The sequence below is a fragment of the Gallinula chloropus genome, assembly GCF_964237585.1.
Source record: "Gallinula chloropus genome assembly, chromosome: 18".
Taxonomy (NCBI): Eukaryota; Metazoa; Chordata; class Aves; order Gruiformes; family Rallidae; genus Gallinula; species Gallinula chloropus.
Genome location: NC_140103.1, coordinates 6,252,518 through 6,268,212, shown reverse-complemented (window position 1 = coordinate 6,268,212; position 15,695 = coordinate 6,252,518).

The window sequence follows — 15,695 nt, the reverse complement described above, 5'->3', positions numbered from 1 at the left end:
GGTCCCATTTGCAACAGGACTGAAGTCACTACTCACAGACAAGCTGTATTAATGACTTTTTGTTGGTTTTACTAAAAGCACAGCAACAGGGATCTTCAGCCTTAAACACTCTTCTCCCCTGCCAGCCCCCACCCTCTGCCTCTGCAGAAAAGGAGAGTAGCCAAGAGACAGGCAGGTGGGGAAAGGAAACATGTTAGGGGGTAATAGGAAGCCCAGCTGCAGTGGGGATTGGAGCTTCCCCCAAGCCCCACCATGTCCCAATATAAGGCAGCACCTTTGCTGTGTTCCAGTCTCTGTAGTTGCTCAGCTTGCTGACCTTAATTCTGACTTTAGCTTGAGCAAAATTGACCTGGAGACAGAGCAGAGGCTTTAAAAGCAGTCTAGCACAGAGTGGAGATGTGGTGAGCCTCTGTATATATTTCAGTTGTGGGGAGTGGAAGTAGGGAGGGAGAGGCTGTAAACCATTTTGCTCTGTAAAGCTCAGCTGTCCCTTGGTGCCAGCTTTGGTTTTCAGGCTGTGCAAGGCTCTGCTTGGTGGGGTGGGGATAGTGGCAGCATCAGCATCAGCACAGATCAGAGAGAGCCCGTGGCTGACATGGGCTCCTGGTTTGAAGAGGGATGGAGGAGGTGACTGGAGGCAGGGTGGGGATGAGGCAGGTTGCAGCAGCTGGGGTGGGAGTGGAGGTTTGGGACTGATCCTGCCTGGTTCTGGGACCTGTGGGCATCAGCAAGAGATTTTCCCCCATCCTTTCAGACCACTTTTCTGCAGGAGGAGAAAGGCCTGGTGTGAGGAGCTGCAGGGCATGACTGTCACAGCTGGCACCCACAGCAAAGCACCCGCTGGCCATGGGCGAGACTGGGACTCAGGGGGTGTTGAGCACCCCAGGGTTCCCCATCAGCTCCTGCCTGGGGCTCAGCCCCAGCTGCACAGCATGAGATAGAGATGTAGGGGAGAGGCAGAGGGGAGTGAAGCTTGATGCTCTCTTCCCATCAAAAATCAGATGAAATTCATTTGTTTGAACAAATCCCAGGGAACTCCCCGCTCTGCCTGACATTTGTGTTTGAATTCTCTGGGGCGCCCTTCGACCCACAGCTCGGAGCAATGATCAAAGGATGCAACTGAAGAACAGCCCTCAGCATCCTTGCAAAAGGAGGCAAATCTTCCAGCCTAAAGAACAATTGCTACAACTATTTCTTCCCACATCAAACCATACTCCATAATCCATAGTACTCTTATGAAAGAAAGAAAAAGGCGGCGTAGGGGCAGGCTGGAGCTGAAGCACACTGTGAGCTCCTACTTAGCATTATTTATCATCAATGATCTCCAGGCTGGGCCATGATGCATAATTCATTTTCTTTTTCAGAGGCTGCATCTCGAACCGAGCCCAGTCTGGCACCTCTAAGCTGCAGCCACGATGTTCTGGCTCTTCGAAAAAAGCAACTTGGGCATCTCTGTGTGGAGTCCTCTGCGTGTTCATGTGAATGTGACAGTCTGGCGAGGGCTGCTGCTAAGTTTATCCCTGCCTGGGTGCCTGGTCCTCCCTGCTCATCCCCCGGTGTCGGGAGCGGCATCGCTCGAGCCTTCGTGGTGCTGTAGATTTGGGGTTGTGTATCTCACTCGCTCTCCCTGGGAGCAGAGCCAATTCTCAGCAGCTCAGGAAACAGCTGATAGCTTTTAAAAATGAAGGAGGGGAGATGTGTCCCTGCTCAAGGCTCTATCCTCCAACCCTGGCTGGCCCCAGGCTTGGGAAGGATGGCAATGCAACCCCTCCCAGGTATGTGTGGAGTGGAAAGTGGGAGAAGGGAGACAGAAAGAGGAGCCAGCAGCCTTTTATTCTGGGGCCCACTTGCAAACATTTTCTAAAAGGCCAATAAATAATTAATAGCCTTTATTAGGATATTGCAGACACGAGGGGTTTTTGCTGCAGATGGTCATAAGGACGTTGTCAGCGAGTTATTGACTGGAGGGCTACGAAATCCATCGTCATCGACTGGCCTTTTATTAAGACATCTATTCATTAACTCTTTACAGACAACGAGCAGAATGACTGCAACCCTTGCAAGTAGTTTGAGCTTTGCTTTTTGGAGCCAAGGTTGTGTCCTGAGCAGAAACAGAGGCAGGAGGGATGGAGAGGGAGCTGTTCCTAAACCCCAGCTCAGACCTGGGACCAGGAGCCTCTGAACCCCTCCCTGTGTGCCAGGCACTGTTGGAAGGCAGGTAAAGCGGGTGTATCTTTACCAAATCAATTCTCCTTCACTTAACTTTGTCTCTGCAGAAGCAGGCGTCTTGTTCCATCAGTAGCACTAAATATATCCTGTGCTGGGGGAGAACCAAATGTTTTCAGAGTAATTTCCAAAGCCTAGAGGAAGGATCTGCCCTACCATTGTGTATACTGGTTGTTACTGGTTTCTCTCCCAGGCTCACTAATTACCGCTGGGCAGGATCATGTGGTGCCTGGGGATGCTCACTGCTGGTGAAGGGACCTAAAGGAGTGCTCAGGATGGTTCCTTCCTGGAGAGCAAGAAGACGTTGATGATTTATTTCCCTCTCCCTCTAAGGTGATTACGTACCTAGGCAGTCTTAAAATGTGTATTTCTTTTCTCTGGCAGACCAGAACAGCCTCTTTGGTTCCAGTCTAGCAAATAAATATGTATTTACCCACTTTATTAAGGTGGGTATTACTATCCCAGAAGACTGGCATAACTCTTCTGCTCTGGTATTTTATGTAAAGCTGTATTTGCACATTAGTTTGAAATATATATGACAGGCTAGATGGACCACAGCAGCCTTGGCAATCGCTGAGCACAGCTCGAGGAGCTACGTGTGAAGACACAAGCGTGAATGTGGGTATAGATGATGCACGCAGCTTCCTCGAGATGCATATGTGGTGCCCACAGCTACAGCTCTGCTGTGGGAGGAGGAGATGTCCTTACCACACTTCCACCTTTCCTCAAAATGTAAAAAATTCAGCATTAAAATGTCAGACTAGCTCCAAAGCTGAGGATGGCAGGTGAAACTTCAGGGAGAGGCCACCGAATATGTTGCCAGCGTGTAAAATTTGGCATTTGAGTCTTTAAATCAGTGCAGTTGCTGGGGGGGAGGGCAGATTCCTGACCAGCAAAGCTGCTGAGCCCCTCTCCTGTGTCCCCCCAATATCATCCACAGCCAGGTTGCTCAAACCCTCTCCATCCCCGATGGAACAAGGGCTCCTGCTTCCCACCGAGGTTTTACTCCTGGCCAAACAGCGTGAAGTGTCATATTCATGTCCCACCCTGCGACCGCTCTCTCCACATCAGATCTCTGTGGCAGAGACCGAAGCGAATCCCACTGACCAGGATTTCTAATTACTGCTCTCTTTCCACAGGCTGCCTTTGCTGACTCTGGTGAGGATGTGTGGATGGACAGTCCCTGCCCGGAGCACTGCAACATCAAACCAGGGAAAGCAGGTGGGAGTGGAAGAGGGGAGGGGGCTTTGCCTGGCCTTGAGGGCCTGTGGTGGTAGGAAAAGCACATTTCCATGCCATTTCACACACACAGCACGACCTCCATAATCAAGCATCTAGCATTACAAATGTGTCTGGATTAACCCCACGAAGCAACAGTCTATAGGATATTAATTCATATATAATTTTGTAAAGCTGCTTAACTGAGAGCCTCAGGGCATTTAAGACATATCAGTAACAGCAATTACCTTTAAAAACCTGTCAACTCAGGTGTGGGCTGTCATGGTGTGTGGGTGTCCATGTGAGCTGCTTGTCCAGCCTGGCTCCTGACCCCAGGGAGCTGAGATATCCAGCCAGGCTGTGCCACAGCTCCACCGCAGCGACACGCAGGCTGGGAGTATCTGAATCTAATTGAGCATAAAACCAGCAGATTTGAGCTGTCCTCAGGGGAAGTTTAATAAGGAACAATCATCAGCTCAGTAGACTTCAAAGCAAAGTGCAGGAAGGAGAGGTGGCTCCTGCCAGTGTGCGACACCCCAGCACGGGTGTGAAATGGTTCAATGCTGGATGGGGTAAAACCGAAGTGAAACCTGGAAGGGAGCTGGGAGTGGGCTCCACTCCTGGAGATTCACTCTGTTGCTCTGCCAAAGGAGCCAGAGGACACCTCGGATGGGGCTGTAGGGGCAACTGTTTAAGAAATGGGCTCTACCTAGGTTGGCTGCTTAACCTGAGATGTCTTCAACTGGCTTTTGACAGTGTGTGGATGTCGCAAATCCTCCTGACATCCCTTTCCTTACTCCCAGCAACTGCCAGCCCTTGAATTTCAGCCCAGGTTTGCTGAGTCAGCACAACCCCTTTGTCACTCAGCCGTGCCCCTCCATTCCCTCATCCCAACACCGCTCTGGCTCTGTTCAGCAAAACGTTTCCATGTGTACTTGATTTTAAGCAATAGCTGTTTCTGCTGGCTTTAAGGGAACTATCTAATCTCCTTAAATTAAGCATATGATTGGTTTTTGGCTAGATTGGGGCTTTGGGCCTTAATCTCTTTATGCCCCACTTTCTCAATCTACAAAATAGTAATTATCTACTTCATGGGGCTAAATTAATTTCCCATATATCACTGATGCTCATTTTGGCGATATGCAGGTTGCCATTCTCCCAGTGACTGTAATTTGCATGCTGCTCAGCAAATTACTTATTATATATCTATACACACAGAGGCACATACACAAATCTAAGCCTTGGGGGGCAAGAAACCTAAATGCCACGATGGCTGAGACAGGATGTAAGTGATGACAGTAAGGATAACAAAAATGCAATTCAGGGATTCAAAGGATTTAGTGAATGGAGAATAGGCTGAGTTGTATGAAAAGAAGGTAAGAAACTCAACTGAGTTAAGAAGTAATGCAAAGAATAATGAATATAAACAGGATGGAGGAGCTTAATTAAGAATTAGCTTGTTTCAAGTACATGTTGGGTGAACTGGTGGTGATTGGTGCAGAGGATGAGAAATGAAATGGAGAAATTGTTATTAACTCCCTTGTGAATTTTGTGGAAAAGGAAGAGCTGAGGAAGTTTGTGGGGGGAAGAATACAACACGGCTATGGCTTTGCTTTGCTGGGTGTGGATTTGGGGGAGAAGCTGACATATCTCACATGGTGGTCCTGGAATTTTTTTTGAAACATGAAATAGAGAAGGAAAAAGAAAATCCTTTTCTAAAATTACCCTAGGGATGGCCCTTTACATCTTGATAGAATAACCTTGCTGGTCCTTGGGACTAAGAACACAGGTAGCGTGGTCAGATTTGGAAGAGATTTTGCTTCTGCACCTGCCACTTGTGTGTTCCTTGTTTGCATTGGGCTGCAAAGAAGAAAAGATTACATTAGGGATGAAGCACCGGCGCAGAAATGTTGGACAGATTAAATCTTGTTTCAGTGTGGCTCTCTATCATGTCTCAGCACAGCTTTGTCAAATGATAAGGTTTGAAAGGCTGTGAGCTGGAGCAAGTTGGATCTGTAATGTTCATTAAGATAAAATCAAAGACAGGGTCCTGCTTTCTGTTCTCCAAAAGGAGTCATTCTGTGAAAAGGTAAATAAATAAAATACTAAAGCTCCAAACCCTTACTGAGTAATCCTCATGGGAAACTGGGGGCTTTGACATCATGGATTTCATTTTCTCCTGCCACTGGCTTTGCAGAGAAAAAGGACAGCTGAGACCAGAAAGGAAAAGAGAAGTCAAAAAGTTACTGAGCAACATCAGCTTGGTTAAGTCTAATTCCACTGCATCGACTCTGCTCAGCTCCTTGGGGAATGAAGGAATGAAAGGGAAGGGGGAAGAAAAGCAAAATAATTGAAAGGAGTAATTCAATTTGGGAAGAATTATTCTCCTAATGATTTATGGCTTCATTAATGACTGATTGAACAAATGATTTTATTTTTTTTTTTACTTCCTAGAATTAAGGTGGCTGGCTGAAAGGTTATTGGATGTCACAGCAACAGAGACTCATTTGTCTCCATTTAAATACTTAATGATCTCTATCTTTCTCCTCCTCGATCGATAGGCTCTAGAAGCACTCTGTGTGTCGCAAACTTCCTTGGCTTCACAAAAAAGTGACCTGGTGCTCTGAGGAACAAGTAGATGTTCTGGAGCCAGATGTGGCTGAGGGCACGAAGCCTGCAGAGACACCTTGCAAATCCCTGTCCCCCTCCCTGGGACCACTGTCCTGGGGGCTGCTGCAGCGCTCTGACCCCCTGCAGAAAGCCATTCACCCCCAGCATGGCTGCTTTTCACTTGTATCTTCAAGGTTTCTCTAGTGTTGGGGGGGTCTGCTTTGATTAATCCCTTCATCTTTGGGTCATACCCCTGGCTCTGGGAGCATCTGTCTTGGTTACCAACTCACACTCTTATTTTCCTCACTGGAGATGAATGTATTTTCCCTTTTAATGCACCTGAAGCCCTTGGCCTGGCAGTGAGACCCACGCTGTGCTCATGGTGGGGGGCCAGTCTGTGTGCAGGGAGCTAAGGCAGTGCTCACCTCTGCATGTCTTTAGCTACATAATCCTGTAGGTGTGTGTGCCCATGTAAATAGGTACATAGCAGATGCATGCATGCATGTGCAGCTTCCTATCTGAATGCATATCCATATAATTCTTTGGTGTGCATGTTTTATGCATTGATATTAGGAGTAAGCACAGTAAATGCAGACTTAGACCAGTTCACAGGGCACACATCAACATGAAAATCTCCCAGTTGCAGAAGCCCTGTGGGCAGGAGGCTATTGGGTTAGCAAAGCCATTTAAAATTCATTTGATACCATTCAGCGCTCCCATGCCTCCAGGCTCAGCAGCGCCCGAGTCAGGCGCATGTCCTTCAACTCCCTTCAATTAAACAGCCTCCTAAAGTTCAGGCCCTGTTAATTGGTCTCAGAACTGCTTAGTGCTGTAATTGGGATTACTCTGCCGGGCATCGCTGGCACATGTGCCAGGCTGGGTCTGTACTGGGGCGACCTGGCTTGAGTATGGACCAAAACTCAGCCAGAACCAGACTGGATCTTGGGAGGGGAGTACAGGAGCAAAAGTGGGAGAACAAACAAATCCCTTCATCCAGAGATGTGCTTATTAAGTCTAAATTCATCTTAGAGCCTCTTTGGTCAGGGTTTGGTGGTGCAGTGGGGCTGGCACAGGGGAGCGGATGCTGCAGCAGCATCCTTCCTGCTGGGGGTTTCGTTAACACCTACAATAATGAAGGTCAAACCGCTTGTCAGTCACCACGCTGTTTCCCTTACTTTAGCAGTAAAACCAGAGAGCTGAGCCACAGTGTGACCCTGTTGCTATTGGATATGAGCTCCATGCAGATGATATGCAAACATATTTAAGATTATATTTTTTTTGTCTATTTGCAGGAGCAGTATCAATTTGCAAGGATGAGCTCAATTACACATGGGAAAGTAATGAATTATCTTAACTTATGTCAAACAAACACCTCCTTTGAAGGGACCATGGAGGGGAAAATTGCTTGGCTCATGTATGTATGCATGACTGTTGTGATAATAGCTTGGATCTTTTCTTTCCCCCTCTAAAATGGGGAAAATCCCTTTGGCTAAGCAGAGAGAGTGCTTGTGTGCAGGCTGAGTAAAAAGAGGCTTTGGTAAAGATTGGGGTTTTTTTGCCCTAGACATGGGTTTGGGAACATCACTGTATGTTCATGGGAAATAACAGCCTGTTTTTTATGGGAAGAAATGCAGACAAATTTTCTCTTGCTTAAGAGAAATTGAAACCGTTTTGGAGACTTTTAACTCAACCTTTTCTTTTTTCAGGCTGGCACCTTCTTTCTTTGAAAATAACAGATTATTATTCCATTGTGTTGATAATAGTGGAGTCAATAGAAGTGAGAGGAGGTAGTCGAAGACTAGTTTTGGATCAGGAGCAGAATCGCCTCCTCTGAGCCATCCTGTATAAAATGGGTAATAAAGGAGGAACCTCTCACCCTTCACCTCCCCACATGGGTTATTTTATATCCATTTTGCCACTTAGAGCAGTGGCTCCTACCCACAAACTTAAAAATAACCCCCAGTCACAGAGGTGAGGGCAGGAACACGGGCTGATCCCACCATGGGAGAGAGTCTGGATGCTTTTGGGGGATATTGAGAAAAGTAGTCAGTGTTTGCTGAAGTGTGGTGTCAACTGTGCTAGAGACTGCTTGCTTTCTGACGTGATACCCATCAAGAGGGCTTTTATAAGTTATTGGGTTAGTTGGTTCTTTCCTCCCCACTCCCCCCACCCCCCGCCTTAAATATCAGCTCCTACACCACGAAATTGCTGCCTGAACACTGGGTTGCAGCAAAACCCAGTAATCTTGATCAGCCCTGATATAAAATGACAACTGGGGGGGTATCAGTGGGCACACTTCATTTGTTCTGTCAAATATCATAAGCAATTTGAAGGATTTTTGGTTTCACCTTAACAAAGTGGCAGTGGTGTGTGTCTGCATTGAGAACTGGAGGAGCCTTGGCTGGGAGCTGGTTGGAAATTGAGGTGTTTAAATCAAAATGAGAGAAGCAGTTTGGGGTTTTTGCACATCTCAGTGCCCCATCTATTTTTCCCTGATGATTTTTGGGGTGAGGGCAGTGGGGTTGCACCCTATAAACCGCACCACTGAGCTGCTTCTCCCTGGGAGGATGGAGGGGAAAACTAGTGAACATCTGCTTTCCTTTGTGAGGTCACAACTCACTTTTATTAATGCTCCAAAAATATTTTTACAGGTGATTTTTGGCTTTTTTGCTTTATTTTTTAGCCCCCAAGGAAATGTGAGGAAAGGAAAAGCACCAGCAATGGGCACTTGTGCCACATTGGGGTGCAGCTGTGGAGTTGGGGCTGCATGTGCGAGAGGGAGGGCACAAGCCCCCCGTGCTGGGAAGGCTTCACCTTTTCCATGATTTTTCTTTCTTTGCTGCTTTCTGACCATCAGGTGGGCCTGCAGTCCTGGAGTGTGTAAGGACGTGTCCTCCTGGGTCTTGCTTGGAGAAAAAAAGGGGGTTTTTTTGTTGACAAATTTCAACAGCAGCAGGAGCAGGTCACCCTGCCAAAAGGATGCTGGGCTCCAGCACATACAGACCAAGGCCCCCAGGAGAGTCAGGAAGGGAGGTGGATGGTGCTACGTGGTGCTCTGCAATTTATTTATTTATTTATTTTGCCAGCCAAATTAAGCACAGATTTGATATGGATGCACTGTGAAGAGCTTGGGCACTGCTCCTGATGCAGGTCCAGGAGCAGGCTCTTATTAATTCAGGCGGCGGGGACGGAGAAGCAGCACTGCTGAGCCTGTGGCTCCCTGCCAGCTCTTCAGACGAGCTGGCCGGCTCTGAGCAAAGCCCTTCAGAAATGCCCTTGACTTCCTCCCCTGCACCAGTGGCGACGGGTCACGGTGTCCAGTTCAGCGCCGCTGGTCATGCTGGAGGGTCAGTGCTCATCCCTGCCGCAGCCAGCCCTGGCCACCGGCACGGTGGGGGCTGGTGACACCCACCTGGCCTTGCTGCACAACACAACAGGCTTGCTTAGATAAGGGGATGTTTTTTCAATTAAAACAATCTCCCCCTCCTTTTGCTCCTGGTCTCAGTGGAGCCTTGGAAATGTTTCTGCACTTAACATTGCATGTAATTATAGCCTGGCTGCCTCAGAAAGCAGCCCTCGATGTACTTAGCAGCATCACCTTCTGATTTTCAAGGCAGCACTTACTAGGCAGGAGAGGAGGAGAGGCAGGAATTATCCAGGTCTTGGGGGAGCCATGCATCATGTTCAATTTTTATTTATTTATTTTGTTATACCCTCCATTAGGCTGGAGTGGGGATGGGTGGGATGATGCAGCGTCGAGCACCATGATGTGTCCCCCGCTGCAGTTGGTGGCACAGGCAGGGTCCAGCTAGCCCTTGCTGGCCTCCTGGGGACTTGCCCTCCTGGAGGAAGCCCTGCCTGCTGCAAACAGCCATTGCTGAATTTTGCTGCAAGCACCAGTGAGGAGAAATGCCGGCAAACAGCGTCTTTGGGGGATGAAGTTTCAGAGTTTGATCCATGAGCCAAATTAAAAGATTATTTTTCCCCTCAATAAACAAATTCCCTCTTCCCCTTCCTGCTAGCCGAGACATCTGCTCCTCTGAAAAGAGCTCCCACCACAGAGAAATACCTCCTACCGTGTGTCCTACTGTCCTTTCTGCCTGTTTTGATTTGCATCTTTTATATTTTCTTTGGATTATGCTCGTCAGACTCCTTGCTTAGATGTGTTAGTAGTGCCAGGGGGGGTTTATATTAGGAAATGCTGTTAACCTTTTGCTATTATTTGTCTTCTGCATCCCCGTGCGCTACGGATACCTCTTTTATTATCAGAGAGGGAATCCTATAGGGCTGCTATCAAACACTGTGCCTGAATAGCAGGGGGTGGAAGGAGGGCACGATGGCTCCGTTGTTTAATGAGCAGCTGTGTACGTCTCCAGTCCTGGAGGGTGATGCCTGCAGCCTTGAAATCTGGAAAATCAGAAATGCTCTGAGAACCTGGTTTAAAATGGCAACAGAGCACCCAGCCCAAGACATGAGGGACAGGTTTGAATGGAGACAAACTGGCCAGTTGATACTTGCATTGCCATCCTTTGGCAAGCAGAATGCTTGGAGCCAACTCTGACTGTCTGCATGAGTTTGTCCTGTTGTACCAGCACAAGTGGGGCTGCACTGGGTCCCCTGCCCATCATTCATTCACCCCTGCCCATCACTCACCCATCCTGGCAGCACCTCAGGGTGCTCCAGGGACTGGTCCAGACCTGGTGGCTTCTCTAACTGTCTGTACCCTCCAGACACGCTCTGGAAGTGCAGAATTTACTTTATTTTGACAACCCAAATACCCTCTGGGACTGTGGGACACGTCTTCTATCAAAACGATTCATCCCTGCAGTCGGGTGCTCTGCTGCAGTGGTGCCAGCAAAGCCCTGTTTTGGTGTCTGTGCGTCTGTCCGTGCTGTGGGCTGGCACCCCTCCCTGGCTCTGAAATGGGCTGGCTGAGTTTTGGGGCCCCCAGGCAGCACTGCCTGGCAGAGAGAAGAGTGTTTCGATGGCCGGCCCTTCCTCCTCTCCTGCCCAGTAAGTGCTGCTGTGCGCTCATCCCCGACAACACCAAGGAGCAGAACCTGGGCTTTAATTTGGATGGCTGATTTTTGTCAAGGGAAAAGGTGAGTCTGACTGATGAATAATGCAGTTTTATTTCTGTCCAAATTTTCCAGCTCCTCTCTCAAGCCCTCAAAAAAAAAAAAAAAAAAAAAAAAAAAAAAAAAATCCCTAATTACTTGTTTTCCCTTCCTGGTGTCTCTTTCCTCTTCCCAGACAAGAAAACCAAGAGGAATCCCCAGACCTTGGACCAGACCCACTGTGTGAAAGCCCATCGTGTTTTAGGGGAGCATCAGGTTAGAGCCAAAAGGAATTCCCCAACAGGAGGGCATGAGGGTAAATTCATGCTGGCAGGGGACCGCAGCAGGTCAGAGGTCCATCTTTCCCCAAGGATGATGGTGAGAAGTGACAGCTCCTGCTCTGGGCAGCCCCACGCCCTCCTGCCCCTCTCTGTCCCTTCTTGGGCAGATGGAAAACAGCAGCTTTTTAATTATTAAAATGAGTGCATCCTTGAAACCGCGTAGCGTGCTTTTGGCTCCGCAAATCATTGCTTTTGTGAGAGAGGAGCAGTAATAAAATTAACCGACAGAGAGGAATAAACAAGTGGCACAGATGTAAATATTATATAATCTGCATTTCCTAAAATATCCCTGGCTTGGCATCAGAACTTGGATTCGGAAGAGAACCAGAGCAAGGATGCTGATAGAAAACAAATAATAATAGCAGGCAAATAGTAATTAATCATTCTGTGTATGGGTATTAATGTTTGGCAAGCTCCTTGCCAGACACTCAAGGTGCTTTACACCCTCCCAGGCTCCCTCCCCTTGCTGCTGGTTCAGGCAGAAGACAGGTGAAGGGAAACTGAGGCACCAGGAAGCCTTGCTGGTGGTGCCAGAGGGCCAGCTGGGCTCCTATTTCCACAGGGTGCTGGTGACCTTCCACCAGCACTAGGCTTATGGAGCACACTGCCAGGTTTGTATTGGGGGTTGGAGCAGGTTTTTGGTGATATAAAGTGGTGTAAGTCCTTTGACACCAACAGAGGTGGATCCCAGCACATGCAAGGAATCCATCTAGCCTTCCGGTGTGGTGGTGGGGGGAGCAGATGCCTCTGGCTTTGACCCCCAACTAACGTCAGTGCTGGGACACCCCTTGTCCTGCGTTTCCTCTTCACATTGCATCATAGGAATATTAAGTTTTAATGGGCAAGTTAGTGCCAGGTGAGGTCCTGCAATAAAGTCACACAGTGACATGAGAGCACCAGCCTGCTCTGCCCAGGGCTGATCCAGCCCTGCATGGATGTGCTGTGCATCAGCGCATCCAGTGCTGCTCCCAGGACTGCTGCCTGCCTTGGGAAGTCACAGTGCTTGCAGCTGCTGTCACAAGCATCAGGGCAAAACACCTCCAGAAACCACACTCGGTGCACAACCACCTGCTGTGCTGGGGCTCAGCATGGGAAAAGGGAGTTTCTTTGGCTCGTGGGGTTTGGAAAGACACAGAGGACAGTTATACCGAACCTCAGAGACCAGATGCAAGTCGGTGCAGGGCCATCGGTGGATGAAACCAGGTGGTTTTAAGGGGAAGCTCTCCTCAGGGCACCACGCTCTCTGCTTGCTGCTTGGAAATCCAGAGTGGTATTTGCTGTAACGTGACAATCCCTCTTTAATGTCCCATGTTTGAAGTCACATTGGAGAGACGTATCCCATCTGGTGAGTCACAGCCTCCTCCTGTCACTCGGTTACCTGCAGGGCCTCTGCGGGAGGAGTGATGACTAACCCACGCAGAGTGACACATCACAGGGAAATGTAAATATTGTCTTTTATTTTTTGCCTTCTGAAGCCTCCAGAAGAAAATTATTTTTGTTTCAGTTTGAAAACATGATCCAGCCTGGCGTTTTCTGCCGTGGCTGGGGGAGCAGATGGGTCAGCCCTTCCTGAGCAGGAGGCAATGGGGAGGTGCTGTTGCTTGCCATGGGTGCCCCTGGCTGCCCTCCTGCCCCCCATCCCTCTGGAAAAGCTGTTTGCAAGAGCACCCAGCTCTGGCTTTGTGCTCAGCAGTACGTCCTCCACTCCCCTGCCTGCGGGTGAAGCCAGACGCGCTGCCTAGACCCAGGATCGATATCCCAGGAGATCTGGTGTGGCCCTTCTGTGCAACAGGGATTCACAAGACCTCTGATCAAAAGCCCTTCCTTAACCTGGGAGACAGCGGTTGATAGGAACTGAGCTGTGCTTTGGGTCTGATGGCTGCAGCAGGAAGGGGTGGCTGCAGGTGATGAGCTTATTCCCTGCTCGGTGGTGATATCAAAAGGGGTCTGGCCATTCTTTTTGTCTTGTTAATCAGAGTTCAGACTGTTCCTGTTCCAAGAATACGTGGGTAATGCGTGGGCAAAGACAGCCCAATGCTGCAGTTGATGCTCTCTGCTCGTCTCAGTGCTTTATGGGCACGTGGGGCAGAGAGGCAGGACATGGAGCAGCGCTTCAGGGACGTGGCTCACTGTGCTTGGTTGTCTGTAACCTCACCCACATCGTGTGCAGGGTGAATGCCTGGTGCAGCGACACCATGTCCAACACCAGCCCAGCTCACGGCTCTGGTGATGCTCGGGGCCAGCTCGTACAGAGGTGACACCAGTGTGACATCAAGGATGGTCCTCATGGCAGCAGAGACAGGTTTCTGAGGCTGCCTTAGACCTCCTGAGTATCACTCACATCCCACAGGCTCTATTCAAAACCAAAACTAAAGCCAGGCATGTGTGTCAATGATTTAAATACGATCTCAGTATGACGATAGACCTAGGATCCCTGCACATGAAACAGGGGAAGGACCACGTTCCCCCAAGGCCTGGCCTGTATCACATGCAGCCTACTGGCATTCAGTGTCAGAGGGAAGGGGAAATCAAAAGAATCAAAATAATCCAATGATACAGTGAAGATAAAATCTTTTGCAAAAATTGTTCCAATTACCTTTGAAGCTTCACACAGAAATGCTATTTCCTTTTGTATTATTACTGTTTTGGAGGAAAAAAACCCCTATATTCTCCACAAACCAGGTTGCTGCTGTACTTTTTTTAAATGCCTGCCATCTCATCAGTGCCACATTAAACCAACATTTCAAATTCAAACCAACTATGTGAGTGGATAAATGTAGTAGTAATGGCAGGAATTAGAAAGCAGGGCACAGGATTGAGGCAGCAATGATTTATGAGACCCAGGCAGGAGCAATCAAAGGCATCAGATCACTTCTTTGCTGCCCTGTGTGTGTCTATTTGCATTTTATTCCTGATGGATGGATTTTAAAGTTCTCACCCAACTGGCAAATAGATGCTGGACTTTTTTGTCCTTAGCCAAAGAAAATCATTAAGAAATGGGTGAGGAGACAGGAATCCATGAGCTGTTTGTTCTCAGGGAAGCAGTGGGATGTGCTGGGCTGATCTCCTGACCTTTCACAGCGAGGTGCTGGTCCCTGTGAGCATCCTGATACACTATGGAGCAAGGATCCCACTGCCAGCGATGCTCCCTGTAGCCATCCCGGGTGGCATTCTCCAGCCCCCTGATCCTTTCCATGCCAAGCTGCTGTCACTGCCCAGCACTGTCCATGCTCCTCCCAACCCCTCCTGCATTCCCTGGGTGGGGTTCCCATGCTGTTTCATCAAAACTGGTGTGTGTCTGCAGTGCTTCCCTTTCCAACAGCAGCTGGAATTCCCCCATCAGCATCCACCCTCCTGGGGACCAGCAGTACTGGTGATGGGCTCAGGACCACTCTAAAGGGGGAAGGGGCTGCAAGTGTCTTAGGGCACCGTGATGGGAAGGAGCTGCTGGAAAAGGGGCTTGTTTTGACTCTCCCACAGCTCTGGGGAGCCAAGAGAGGGATTTCTGGAGAAGGGGTTCTCTGAGTTGATCTGTAAGTGCTGGGCTTGTTTTTGGGGCAGCACACAGAGCTGAGCTGTGCCTGTTGGAAGGGGGAAAGCCAGGACTGTGCCAAACTCCTTCATGCTTGTAAAAGACTGATGGCCAGTGGGTGTAAATCACCAGCGTGCCGTTGACTCCGGGGTTTTTATGGTGATGTGCTGCTGTGTGTAAAACCTGATCAATGGACTTTGTGGGAAGATACTAAATGGATGGATGTGACCCTGATGGCCTTGTGCTGGTGACTGTTACTTTGATGGCCAGATGGGCTTTCCTGCCATTGACTGCTGAGAGGCGGCTGGTTCGGGGAGGGGGATACAGGAACTGCTTAATGAGGGAAAGGATGTGAGTGCCAGGGGTGTGCAGTTCAAGCCCCTGGGGCTTGAGCCTGCTGCCTGATGCAGGGGACGGTCCCTCTGCAGCTCTGCACCATGAGCATCAGTCTTTTAGAGCCCCTTCATTATGGAGGCAAAGCAAAATCCCACATTGGCCTCTTGTTACCTACCATCATGGAAAAGAGGAATCCTGCTTTAGGGACAAGTTGCAGGATGACCTTTGGTGGTTGCTCAGCTTATCTCTCAGATCTGAGTACTTTGGGTGGGGTTTCATGCTCTGGTTTTGCTGAGCCCTTGCCTGAAAGGCAGCTTCAGCCTGTAATTGTTTTTATGAGTGCCTTGACTGAGCTCACCTTGTCACACACCTCTC